The sequence below is a fragment of the Grus americana genome, chromosome 13, assembly GCF_028858705.1.
Source record: "Grus americana isolate bGruAme1 chromosome 13, bGruAme1.mat, whole genome shotgun sequence".
Lineage (NCBI taxonomy): Eukaryota > Metazoa > Chordata > Aves > Gruiformes > Gruidae > Grus > Grus americana.
In genome coordinates, this window is record NC_072864.1 from 19,838,556 (window position 1) to 19,852,242 (window position 13,687).

Consider the following 13,687-nt stretch of genomic DNA (forward strand, 5'->3'; position numbering starts at 1 on the left):
TACAAAGCGAAAATAAAAATACAGTGTAACACCTGACTTTCGGTTACACATCCATCATACTTCAGCAGATTTTGAAGCATGGTGGTAGTCTTTCAAAAGTGTCCCTGTTTAAAGAAGCCTGCTACTTCGTTAAAGTTACTGATCTAATCAACGGCTATGAGGAGAAAGAAACCCTCTTCATGCTATTCTACTCTTGTTTGTATGAATAACTCAACACTTTATTTTATAAAAGCAAAAAAAGAGGGCTGGCAGATAAACCACAAATGTGCATTATATGTTTGATAAGAAATTACATTCCAAAGCATAAAAAAATTATTGTGCTTACTGCCTTCATGTCATCTTTTTTAATTCAGTGGGGAAGCTGATTGTGCTTTAGAAATATGCTGGGTGGGAGTTGTATTTCTAATGCTCTGGGAAACTGCAGTCCTTTAGCCAAACAATAACCATCAGAATAGTCTGGATATAGGGTTATAGGAGGAAATGCTCTGTGTCAGAAAACATATTGTCCTCCTGTGCCAACAATGGGTTATGACTTTATCTCCTAGAAAACTTGGTAGTCAATGAAGTACTCAAATCCTGCATGAATCCTAAGTTAGTCAGTGTCTGACCAATGAATGTGAAAATATTTTATCCTGATGTCAAACATTTTTTGAAGTCTACTTCTAAAAAAGTTAGAGGAACTAAAACAGCAGCACCAACAGAAATGTATGAGTCACAGAAGTGAAACTGGAAGGGTATTTTCTATTAAAAAAAAAAAATGCACAGAAAAAAAGGAGTTGTGCATAGCTCATTCTCTTAAACTTAAGACTGTGATACAGAGTAGTTACCTAAATGTTGAGGTAGAATTTTACAAACCTGGCAAATGCAGTACCTAATACTAAGTTGAAAAGTATCTTTCACCATGGAAAAAGGATTGCAACACCACCACCCCCAAATCAGCTTAGTTGGTTTTGATCTCATAAGAGTATAATGAGATCAAAAGCAAATCCAGAATAACTCCACTGAAGTCAAGTATTATATGTTCAAAATATTATTTGTATAATAAAGATTTGAAATTTGGATTTAATCAGACACATGATTCCAGTTCCTTTTATTTTTAACTATGTTTAATACAGATTGGGTAGGGGGAAAACCCAAATCAGTTGTTTGTATTCTAAAGGGAATTTCTGAAAACCACTTCTAAAAATCCACTAATGAAAGGAAGTCCTGGGCAATGTCTCTTGTTTTAATGAAATCACCTTTAGACACATCATTATTTTTCCAGAAGTAATTTTAGAATGGCTTTATTGCCAGTGGCATATCTAGATTGAACTAAATTGCAGATTTTTATTTATTAAAAAAAAAAATTGAAAAAATCCAAGGAGAGATGCCCAGTATCTCTTGTCACTCGATGTTACAGGGACAGGCAGGTTCTTTCAGGTAAAGTCTGAATCTAGATTATGATTATTGCACCACATGCTAATTATTAAGCATTTGATCTAATCTGCAGAGGGCTCAGGTGACTAAAAGCCTAGCCTTGGTAACTAAAGGCTCTAGATAGTAAGAAAGCTATACTGATTACTAGAAATTCTGCTTAACTGAAAGCTATGATAATTGCTAAAAATTCTGTGCAACAATAAGCTATGCTAGCTACTAGAAATGGCAGATAACAATCTATGCTGATAATTAGAATTTTGATGTTATAATAAAGCTCTAATTGTAACTATAACCCTGCAGCCAGTCCTCATTCTACCAAGGATCCCTAAAAGAACCTGCATGTCCCTGTAGCATTGGGTGACATCTCTGTAAGATCTTCCTCCTTAAAACTTTACTTTTGGTGGCAAAGAGCAGTTGTCTGTACAACTATTGATTAGTACTGTTATTAGTATAGTTCTAATCCAGTAGTGTATGGATCTGGTTGAACTTCTGAAGCATCTGTACTTACATTTTTCAGAAACATATTTCTGCACTTCGTTTTAAGTTTGCTTGCCACATGGCCTCTGCCTTTAGCTTTCATTTAAACAAGAAAACAAATGAATCTCATAATTGCAGCAACAGCAGGGGATTTCTATTTCAAAAGATCCCAGACAGGTGTTGAAACGTTAAGACTTCCTTGAGTAAGACTCTGAAGACAGGCTATTAGACTTAATATCACAGATATTAGAGTTAGCATTAGCTAGGGAGCATGTTTCTAAAGAGCTCTGTGACCACTGGATGACTGTGAAAACTTCAGACTGTTTGTAAACTGTCTTTAATATTCTCTAAAAGTGACAGTTTTGTCAAATTTACACTACTAGTACACAAACTTTATGGGAAATGTAACAAGTATTTCCATTAACAAGGGGAGCAGTATAATATATTCAATAATATAGTAAACACAACAGTGGCTAAACAACTCAGTGTCTTATTCTAGTGACCAAATAGGGGTGGGGCTTTTAATCTATGAACATGCAATTGGACTTCAGACCTCATAAGCTCTGGTCTAAGTCTGTTAACAGCAGTGAAATTAGGCTGCGTTTCTGTGTTAAAGAGTCTAAACCTATGAAGGTTTTTTGTGTGCATGTATATTATATGTAGTGCAACAATTCAGTCATTAACTTTAAGTCTGTCACCTTTAGATTGACAAACAACTTCTGAAAACTTCCTAAGCTCAAGAATTCTGTGCTACTGCTAAGAAACATTTTGAATAGAATTTGCTTTGTCTTAAATATTAGGGGGGTGTTCCATTCATCCTTCAAATTATTTATTTTTCTTTATGTACATGCACATGCTTCCCTCTGGTAGATGGTCTGGAACTTAGACTACCACTGAGCATTTTCGAACAGCTGTGTTTGGACCACTAAATGTAAATTATAGTTGATATTTCCAGCTTTTGCATGGTTATTCTGAGAATCAGAATTTCATTACAAGATACTGAGTCTTTCGGCTAACAGCTTCTGCTCAAAGTGCATCCACCCCTGCGTGCAGTAAGAGCATGCCTGTAACAATTTACAGAGTAGCTGATGCATGGGAAATCTGTATTGTGTAACTTGTATGAACAGCTGCACCAAAAAGACTTTTTAAATCCTCTCTAATTTTTGACTTCAGAAGTTTTCCCTGGATGTTTGCCTAGTAAGTGATTGTAGAATAATGATCACCAAATACCACGTATGTGCTGAGATGCTGGAAACTGAGATTACTAACCTTGTTTGCCTGCTAATGTTGAAGGGAGGGAAGTACCAATCTAAACCCCTTAGTTCTTCAGCCTTGAAACAAGATAGTATTTTCAGAATTGGTGTAACTGTCCTACAACAAACTCAGTTCAATGGTGCTATTAATGACAGTGTGAAAATGCCACACTTCCCCTTGATCAGAGAATTACGGGCTAGTTCATAGCTGATCTAAATGTTGCTTTCTTGATTACAGGAGGCTCTCCTATATCAATGGGATCTCATGGTGGTGTGCAGCAGCTAATAACGTCTCCGCTCTGCGACTACTGCAAAGGACAGTGCAGTGTAGGAAAAGACATGTACCAGACATTTCTAAGTTCTTGCAAACACTGTTTGTGACAACAGCCCATGAGGTAGCAAGTACAAATGGGAACACTCTCAGTGCTTCTTTATCACCAGGGAAAATAACTTAGTGAAGAGCTACCCTGGGATCAGTTCCAGAATGTAGTAAAATATGTGTACCTTGCACTATAAATAGAAAGTTTGAAAGATTATGTGCCATGTGTGTTGTTGTTAATTGGTCTTCTAATAATATTACAAAATTATATCCCTTACCCAGTACTAAATAACGATAGTTTTATACAACTGGCCAGAAAAAAGATTTCCCACTTGTTATGTTCAGGGAAAACTGCTTTAGAACTTGTGATAGGAGGAGTGCTTACAAGGCACCTGTTGTATATGCATCAATACGTGCTTACATGTTGGTACCTTTCTTACCCTTACAGAATGATCACAGACAATCAGAATGCATCTCCAGCAGTTGTGAAACTGTTCAAGCATATGGTGAAATATTTTCCTTGTACAACCAGACATACCAGGTTCATGAGAGTAGAGGTGCTAATTAAGATAGTGGAGAACTCTATTTATAATTCTGACTATAAGCAGGAATATGAATAACAATTATGCAGATTATGGAAAAACCTGAACATATCTTTCTCAACATCATTATGAATGTATATAATTTTACTTTCCTGTTATTCATAGTACAAGCTTTTAAACAACAAATGTATAGATTTGTTACAATTTAAGGTGAGACTTTGGCCTGGTCTAAATCAGCTATCACTAAGTTGCTATTTGTATGTACCCAAACTGTTGCTAGCCAAAATCCTTACCTGCACAAGCATATCTGGTACCACAATTGCTACTGGGTAAATCAAATACATTGTTTACATACTCTTCTTTTTGAGTAATAAATTACTAATGACAAATGCTGCTAGGATGATTTGCTGCCAAAAGTTACTCGATTTTTATTATTTAGCTAAACCTACTGCCATTCCTACTTCGTTTGCTGGGATTGCATGTAAATATATTACTATAGGATCAAGTCTCTTTTTGTTATTCAGCAGTGTAATGAAAGAAAGTCTTAAGCCGTGTATCTCTTAGTGGAGGAGCTGTGATGAAAAAAACCCAAATCCATACTTTGCTGTGCATGTGCTGCAGCAACTGATGGTAGCTGTTGTTCTGCATGTAAACCAGATATGCATTATTTCCTATAGCATACTCTAACATAAAAGGATCTGTCCATGTAGTTAGGTATTTTCAACACAGGGTGGCACTGGAGACCATCTATTGTTTTTTTGGTGACGTGCAGGCCATGGAGGTGCAGCCTTTCTCTACATGTGGTGCATGGCATTCAAGGCTGAGACCCATAGAAGTCATTCTTTTGCATAAGAAGATTAGACAGATAATTGTCTCTTAAATTTCAATATGGTTTCTAATTTACTGATAACTTTATAAAAAAAACACAATGTCTTTTCTGTCTTGCAGATCACATTCTTTTCTAAATACTCATATTTCTAGATCTCTTAGTTCTGTTTTGATACATGTCCATTTCCAATGTTACATTCTACTGTAACTAATACGATAAGGGCAGCTTCCTGTGCAACAAATATAACTTGGAATCTGATTTAATTTTCTGTGCCTCTAAAGTAACAAAGTTTGGAAAGTTTGACAATGATACTAACAATTTTTCCTTCAGTGTAGTTTCCATTAGTGTGTTCTTGTAGTCTCTTTGAAAAGCAGATCAAATTGCAATCTCTCATGTAGTGAAACAATCCTGCTCAGCAGATTTGAGCAGCTTCTGAGTCTTATTTAATGCTTTTAATACACAAGTACTCAGCCATTAGCTCATGCCCTAGTGTGACATGAAGTCTTGGTTTTGTGGTCTTGTATCAGGAGGCTGATTAACTACGCTGAAAGTAGAAAGATTGTACTAATTTTATGAGGAGTACAAGTATTTTCTCCTGCTCTGTAGCAGCCACCATAGGTGAGTTAGCTAAAGAAACTTGTAGAGGAACACTTACGCCCTCAGTCACTTAGTAATTAGCATACCTGGTATGTTGTTCTACATAGCTAAAGAAGCTACCATGTTGTACCATGTTGCTCTTCAGAATGATCTTCTCCAAGCATACTTCATCTGAAATAAAAGTAGTCAGGATTGATTCTGAGATGCCACAACAGCTATTTACTAAACATACGTATAATATATTGTATGGAAAAAGTGTAAGATATGCAATCTTCAGGCACAGGTAATTTTCTATCATTCTGTAATGCAATCCATTGCTTCTGTAGAATTTTTATTTAATATTAGAAATGGCTGTAAGTAATGATAACTTCTCCATTAAATGAAGCAAGTGTTTTCACTGGCAGAAAGTGCTAGCACCATTTTCTTAGTTAAAAATCTAATTATTTATGGATTTTACTAGAATGTAAGGCTAATGGACTCTAAAGACATTCAATCTCGTATTATTCTTACATTTGACTCTTGAGCCTAATAACATGATATGGGTTTAGGCATTCTTATTTCTTATGTTCCAGTGTTGAGTCAGACCAAAAAGTCCTTTTAGCCCAGTATCTTGTCTCTGATGGCACCCAAAAACAGGTGCCTAGGGAAGAACATAAGAACAAGCCATGTGTGACTAGCCCCACATATTATCTGGCATTTAGCCAATTACAGCTGAGGAGTTTCCTGAGCCAAGTATGGTTTCTGTGCGTATAATAGTTTTGCGGACATTTACTCTGTAGACTTCCTTAAGTCCAGCCTTGAAGTCATGTAAACTTACAGCACTGCAGTTTTGATACATGCTGTGTGAAGAATTGCCACTGTTTGCTGGTTTCCTGTTAGCTTCATCTGGCTCCCCACAGTTCATATGTCGGAAGAAACAGTGAATAGTTGATCCCTGTTCATCCTTTCCATAGTCCTTATTTGATTAAACCCTGCCAGTCATTTCTTATTTCCAGACTGAAGAGTACTTGCATACATGACCAATCTCTATATTGAAACCATTCCACACTTTTCATCATCCCGGTTGCCCTTCTTCCTTCATTCAGTTCTTCTATATTCTTTTTGAAACAGAGGAACAGAACTAGAGGAACTAGTTCTGAAGTTCCAGAGTTCGATTAAACTGCAGTGTGCTGCACAGGGAGAATGAAAGAAACCAAGTTACATGGAGGTCTAAGATCCCTCATCTCAAGTGTTTCACTCTGCTACAGTGTAAAAAGGAGGATAGCTTGGCTGTCTGTACTTAAACTACTGTCAAAAAAGTCCTTTTTTTTAAAAAAAAAAATTAGGGATTGGTTTAGTTTACATGCAAACCACAAAAATAATAATTAGCTTTTTTTTTTTCCCCCTCAATGCCAGTCTGTGCTCTAGCATTTAGAAGACTGTTCCAAAGGTCACTGTGTCATTCTTCCTTCATTTACTCCAGATGCTCCATAATCATAGAAATCCTCATGTGATGCAATTATCTTGTAATCCTTAAACCATAGGTTGTCCTCTGTCTGGTAGAGCTTTGTATCTCCATTTGCTGTGTGTCTTATTTGTGCTTAAACCATTACAAGTTGAGTATCACTTAAATATTCCACTATTTGTTACTGTATGAAAGGCAGTTTTAATTGTATGTTATTTTTTTCTTGGTAGCTTTGTGTCTTGTTATATCTATCTCTGTGGGAAGCATTTAGTCCTCAATGGTATCGAATGGTATCTCTTTAATATCTGTTCTTCCCCTACACAGCAAACGTATGACTACTTTTTTCATGATTGCTGTTTTCCTGTTGCTATGTGTTAACCAAGTTGTGTGGTATTTGACCACAATATTACTCAAACTATTGCTCTAGCTCTGCTGCCTTGTATTAGCTGGATGTACTTCATGTCGGTATAGCAAAATGTTTGCTATGTGCAATATATCCTGATACAGAGTGCTGGGTTTTGGCACATTTTGAGGTCTGTTACCGGGTGAAAAACAGACTGCATAGTAGGGAACACAGGGCTAGGGCTCTTGCTAGACACTGCTGCTGAGGATCTGTTGATCAAATTATTAGGGGTCCCCCTCATGGCAAATCACAGATCCAGTCAGAAACTTGACCCAAGTTCTAGTTCTCCGATTCAGGTTTTGAACAATGTTAGGTTGAGTCTATAGTTTAGGAGGTTTGTTAGGTTATTGTTTATCATCATGTAATACTATCTTCTATAGAAGGTTATACAGATATCAAGACGACAACTCTAAAGCATATAAAACCAGACGTTTAAACAGAACTTAAATTTTGGAAACTGTTAGTCTTTCTATGTTATCCAAGAACAGCCATCCTCTGTTTCCAAGAACAGAAAAAGTCAGTACTGTCTAGCAGCTTACAAAAGTGAGGAAATATCTAATAAAACAGAGTAAGATAGAATCTGTGAGAGATTGTGCAGCCCACAAACACAGCAAAACTGTTTTCACAATTTATGTTAGGGTCAGGTCCAAGCAGAAGAGTTGAAATTAGCTCATAATGGTATATTCTTTAAAAGGAAATCATGAGACCAATTTATCTGCCACATGAAAGCTCATATATTTCTTGCTTTCAGCAGAAAATTTGTTTTTATGTCACATGATAGCAGTACTTATTTTATACCACTTCTTCATCTTGTAATCTGAGGAGCTTCACTTCCAGCTGCCAAACACTGATAGCCAAATGATTTTCACCGTACCATGAAGACACCCTTGAGAGTGTTATTCTAGTAACATTGGCAATGTAGCATGGTAGCAATATTTAAAGCATCTCAAGCTGTTTATAGCATATTAAATTTTAGAAAAGTAGTTTTGCTAAATCCATTTTCTCAAAGTACTGTGTCCAGGCAGTTTTTGGCAAGCTTCCCCTTTCTAACAAGTGCACAAATATCTCTAAAATACCATTTTGAAGTATAAAACATGGCAGGTTAGTTCACTGCCCCTTGTTCAAAATGCCCTTCACTCAGTGTTAATCCCAGAAATGGGTTAAATGAAATGGCAGAATTTTATAAGAATTGTCATTTTATATTCTCCTTGTACTATTTGCCCAGTAGAACTATCGGAATAACTGTCCTGATCTAAGTTTGATCCTACCTACGATTTGAACAAAAGGATTAGCATTATGACCTTCAAAAGTCCCTTCCAACCTTAATTTTCCTATAATTATATTTTTGCACTGACATGGTTGACACCACCTGACACAATGCTACTCATGATGCTGCTGATTAAACCATTTTCCCATGATTAACCATTCCCAACTGCCTCTGTCCCTCAGCCTAGAAGGGAACTATGTCCTTACAGGAATCATCAAGCAATGATTTTTAACTTAACATGCCCAAGGGATGGGATAGTAAGAGTCTGTGCACAATTTAGATGCATTTGTAGGCTATTGATCTCTTTGGTAAAATTTGGGTCTGTCTTATTTGGTTTTTAACTGCAGTCAGCTTTCCAACTCATACCTAGTTTTTAATGTGATAACCTGGATTTAAAGGATAGAAAATAAGTGGGTGGTCTATGTATATTACACCTCCACATCTAAGATGACTGTTTGCTTTCTAGATGCATCTTTTAGTGGGATTTCATACATGTTTCAGATCCAAAGAGCCATAATTATAAACTGAAGAAAAAAAACAATCTTTACATATCCCTTAAACTCAGTTAAACTCTCATCGGTTAATTTTTTAATGCACCCACTAAAGAGGAACTCTCAGATTGTTTCTTATAGGCTCAAGTGAGGTCTCTCAACAAATGTGATCAGAGTCAGATGTTTTTCCATCCTTCAGTGTTTTGAACAATTTATAGGATCATAGGATATCCTGAGTTGGAAGGGACCCATAAGGATCATCGAGTTCAACTCCCGGCTCCACACAGGACCAGTCGAATCAGAGCATAATGACTGAAAGCGTTATCCAGATGCTTCTTGAACTCAGTCAAGCTCAGTGCTGTGACCACTTTCCTGGGGAGCCTGTTCCAGTGCCCAACCACCCTCTCAGTGAAGTACCTTTTCCTAATATCCAATTTAGCACTGAAAATGAGTGAATGAAACCTTAATGAGACTAAAGACCCAAGTTCCCCTCAATACATTACTAAATGACTGACATCAGTTTCAGTTCTTCTGGATACACTTGTGTTTCCAGAAATGGATTTACTTTCGTCAGTACTCAGCTGGACCTAGGAGTAGCAGTGTTGTGTCTTTTTAGAAGTAACTTTGAGCTACCAGATTTCCTAAGCCCTGTAGTATTTCTCAGCAACTTCCCTGACACCCTGCTGAACTGGGATACCAAAAAAGGTGTGACACTGGATGAAATTGTTATTAAACAGAAGAATAATGATCTCCTTGCCTTTTCATTATATGTGGGCTAGAATCCTGAAATGCTGCTGTTTGACTCATGCCACATGACAAAGAAGATTTCTTTTGCTTTCTGTGACATGTATGTCATGTCAAAGAATGTTATTCTGTATGTCACTGTGCCCTAGCTACTCTTACAGTCTTGGAAGACATGTTAGCCCTACAAAAAACAGCATGCTGAATTCTGCTTTTTCTCTGAATCTTCTCTTCACCTGAAAAGTATCTTGCATGCAGATCAAAACTACCTTGTTAGCTTTCTACCTCAGAAGGCGCAAACAGTTTCTCTGCACAGCAAAATACGTCCAGTTCTACCACTCACGCAACCTGCTGGGAAGTTGTTGTAATTTATGGGAACTTGTGCAAGACATAAGCTGTCCCTGAGGGTTCAACCTACTTGGTTTTCATCACAACATAGATTATATTTTCAACTCCTTTCCTCATATAATCATCCTACACAAAATTGTATCTCCCCTTTCCATCTCCCTGTGCTGCCTTTTATTATTATTTTTAATTCCATATTTTGCCTAGCAAACAGAAAACCAACTCTGAGTAAGTCTTAAGTAAAACTCTCAGTACCATAAGTCCCAGCATTCTTGCTAAGAATTTCTCACTCCCAGATTCTAACAAAATTCTCTTTGACTAAGCATGAATTCTGCAATCCAGCTTGTTAATTAGATCTTCACAATTTACTATGAAGCTCTATTACACGGATGGTTTACAAGGACAAATTGATTTGCTTTAGCAAAACGTGAGCTAAAAGAGTAATAGGATCTCTATTACACAGATTAAAGGTTTGAAGATAGGAGAGATGACAGTGACAGGATCTACTAATTGTGGATATCCTACCTTGGCAAATGGCTAGGCTATGATCTAGCTTGATATTCATGCAAGCCTGCACTTCTGTACTCCCACTATCCAATTGCCCTCTTCCCTTCTTTGTGGCCCTGTTCTGCACTGTAACCAAATTCAACCAGAAAGAGACTGAGGAACCGATTTCAAGTCTTAATACTAGGAAGCAACAGCGTGGGGAACAATATGGAAGTGAATGTGAAGTGTTGAGAAAGCAGGGAGAAGGGAAAGTATCTTTGCAGCCCTCATTCAAACGCATGTCTGACTGTGTTGTGGGACTATGCTACTGCCTTTATAGGCAAGTGCAGCTGGACTTTAACAAGTGCAGTCACTTTCTAAGAAGTCTGCTAACCTGCCCAACAGTGGGTTAAAAAAAAATTTTTTTTTGCTAAAGGTAAGAAATCAGTCCAGAAGTGGAACCCTCCTCTGGCTAATTTAACAAAACTGGGCTATAAATTGAATTGAATGTCTGATATATTTATGGAATCGCCTATATTTAAAGTTTTACTCTAAAGAAATATTATTACATAACCCAGTGTTGCTATTAAAAAAAAAAAAAAAAGCCTCCTTCCAATACACACTCAGCTCTTCAGAAAAGTACGTGTTTATGACTGGCCACCCTTCAGGTCAGCTGCAACACGTAACTGTTATTACAGGTCAGTCACAACTGTACTAAAACCAAAATACATTGTACAGGTATGACTGACTCAACTGGGCCTCAAACCATTCTTGAGAAGGAAGGAATGAAACTTGCTTTTTGTCTCCTGAGTTGAGTTTTAAGGGCTAATGTTTGTTTAAAAAACCCTAAAAAATTATCTTGATCCGTCGACAGTGAAGAAAGATCATATTGGTGTTGTATGATTTTTAGTGCTGTTTCTTCATAATAAAGTCATGTTTAAACAATGGTGAGGATTCCTACTAATGTAGGAAAACTTAGAGGGGTAAACCTGTTGTGTCAAGGACCGCTGGAAATCTTTGTGGTACAGATAGAAGAATTATTACGGGGGGAAAAATTCCCAGCATCTTTAAAAAAAAAGTGTATTCTCTAATGAAGCTTAAAACTGAACAAGTGTGCTGTTCTGAATGTGAACTTTATGGACTTGGACTACTTGTGGCAAATTAAAACAAAATGTATCACTCTAATCTTCCTAAGTTCCTTATACCTCTGTATATGTTAGTTTTTATCAATGCACTGGCTTATGTAGGTTTCTAAGTAGGCCTGACTTCTCATCAGTTGGTTCCTTCCCAGCCTTGGGCACGAGTTCAAAATTGTGCATATGATCTTATTTAAAGCTGAATACTTGGGCTAGTCAGTGATGTTTGGGGGTTGGAAGAAAAGAAATGTCACAGATCTGTATTATATTTTCCAAAGACAGAGAGCATTTTTGGCAATTCAAGAAGAGATGTCATACTGACATCTGCAGGAAAAAATGAAATGGAGAGCAGATGCTGTCTATACACTCAGTACCAAGGAAGATGATTAAAGCAAATCACTGCAAACTGACCCAAATATTATTTTTTGTATATGTGATAATAAGCATCTTATTAAATCTTTTACCTTCTTTTTTCTCTAAGCGGCTTCCACAAGTGTCTGTATTTCACTATTCTCATTTTCATTAAGGTTGGATTCTGGGTCTCAGGGATAATTTGTTAATAGCGCGTTCCTGAAAGATATGACTGATGATGATTGCATTAACGTATTCTGAACTTGGTAAATTCCTGAATGAAACACATTAACATAGGGAAAGTGCTGACATGGGCTTCTGCCTACAGTGTAGATCTGTGCCAACACTTTGGTTGTCTTCACATCTTTCTTTGAAACTTGCTGGTTTTCTACTAGTGTGTCTAGCTCAGCACAATCATGTTTGGGGGTATTTGAGCCAATACAAACACTACTGAAATGGCAAGGATAAGAAGCAAACAGAATTCTGTTCAATCAAATAAAAGATGTTTAAGCAAATATTAGATTTCTGGAAAGGACTGTTTCTTTCAAATAACCAGTGTACAAATTCGAATCCAATTCAGTTTTTGTCAAGTTGCCAGTGCAAGCCCTCAAGAAGTCTTAAACAAAGATAATACTACTGATATTGTAGTTTCTAGTGTTTAATATAGTTTATTTCTGGTGGGTTTTTTTGAAAAAATATTTTCTTAGAAGACTGATTATGCAGATAAAAATTCTCTACAGTGGTAACAAACTGGCCTCTGGAGTATTGGTAATGACTTTTTTCACCTCATATGTAAGTGAAAAAGGTTCAGTACTACTTTTATCAGCAGTTTCAACTGTAACAACTTCCTTTTTTATTTCTAGCCAGCTTTGGATACAAAATATATGAAGGAAGCAGTATATAGCATGTGCTTCGTATAATATAAGCTCGCTAGCATTCTACTAGCAGTTCAGATTTGTAGTTGGTTCTGTTTCTTGAATTTGCCGTGGATGATGACTAGTAGAATTCTGTTGTGTGCCTGTACATGGTGATGTTCCTGAATTGCTGTTAATCTACAAATGCCCTGCTATCAAGTCATTCTTTGTGAAGAAAGAGCTGGATTGCCCTTCTAACAAAACAGCACTTAGAAATAGTTACACTGACTCATAATAGCAGGGTATCATCAACTGTAAAGCAATGCTAAGGGACTCTTCAGTGTGTCAAGGTTCGTTGTGTTTGTTGGTGTGAGGACAGGACTGGGCACTCAGTATGAAAACAGAAATTTGCTGTGCACGTTTAAACAAACTTACAAAGGCAAAAAGCTTAATTTACTTCGTTTTTGAATGTGAATGGTCCTGATCTCCCTAAAGGAGACAACAAAAGAAATAACTAACATACACTACTTGATGCATCAGCTGAAAAACTGTTATCTAAAGAGTCAGAGGTTGCAGAGCAGGAGGAATAGCAATTATGTGCTTAGCAGGCTTTCCTTGGAGAAGAATAAGATGGAAATGTTTTTAGTTGAAGTGTGAAGATACTACCAGCTGCCAGAACAGCACAGAGATTTATAAAAGAAATATTAAGATTGGTTTGAACTGAGTATGGAGATGT

At 36.9% G+C, this 13,687-nt stretch overlaps 1 protein-coding gene across 2 annotated transcripts in view; it reads right to left on the minus strand.

Moving 5' to 3' along the window:
* Positions 1–13,687, minus strand: part of ESRP2 (epithelial splicing regulatory protein 2) — a 107,387-nt gene that overhangs the window by 91,381 nt on the left and 2,319 nt on the right. For both annotated transcript variants that reach the window (XM_054841117.1, XM_054841135.1), the window contains exon 2: positions 5,520–5,604. The gene's annotated coding sequence lies outside the window, so the exon portion shown is untranslated. The remainder of the gene's footprint in view (positions 1–5,519; positions 5,605–13,687) is intronic.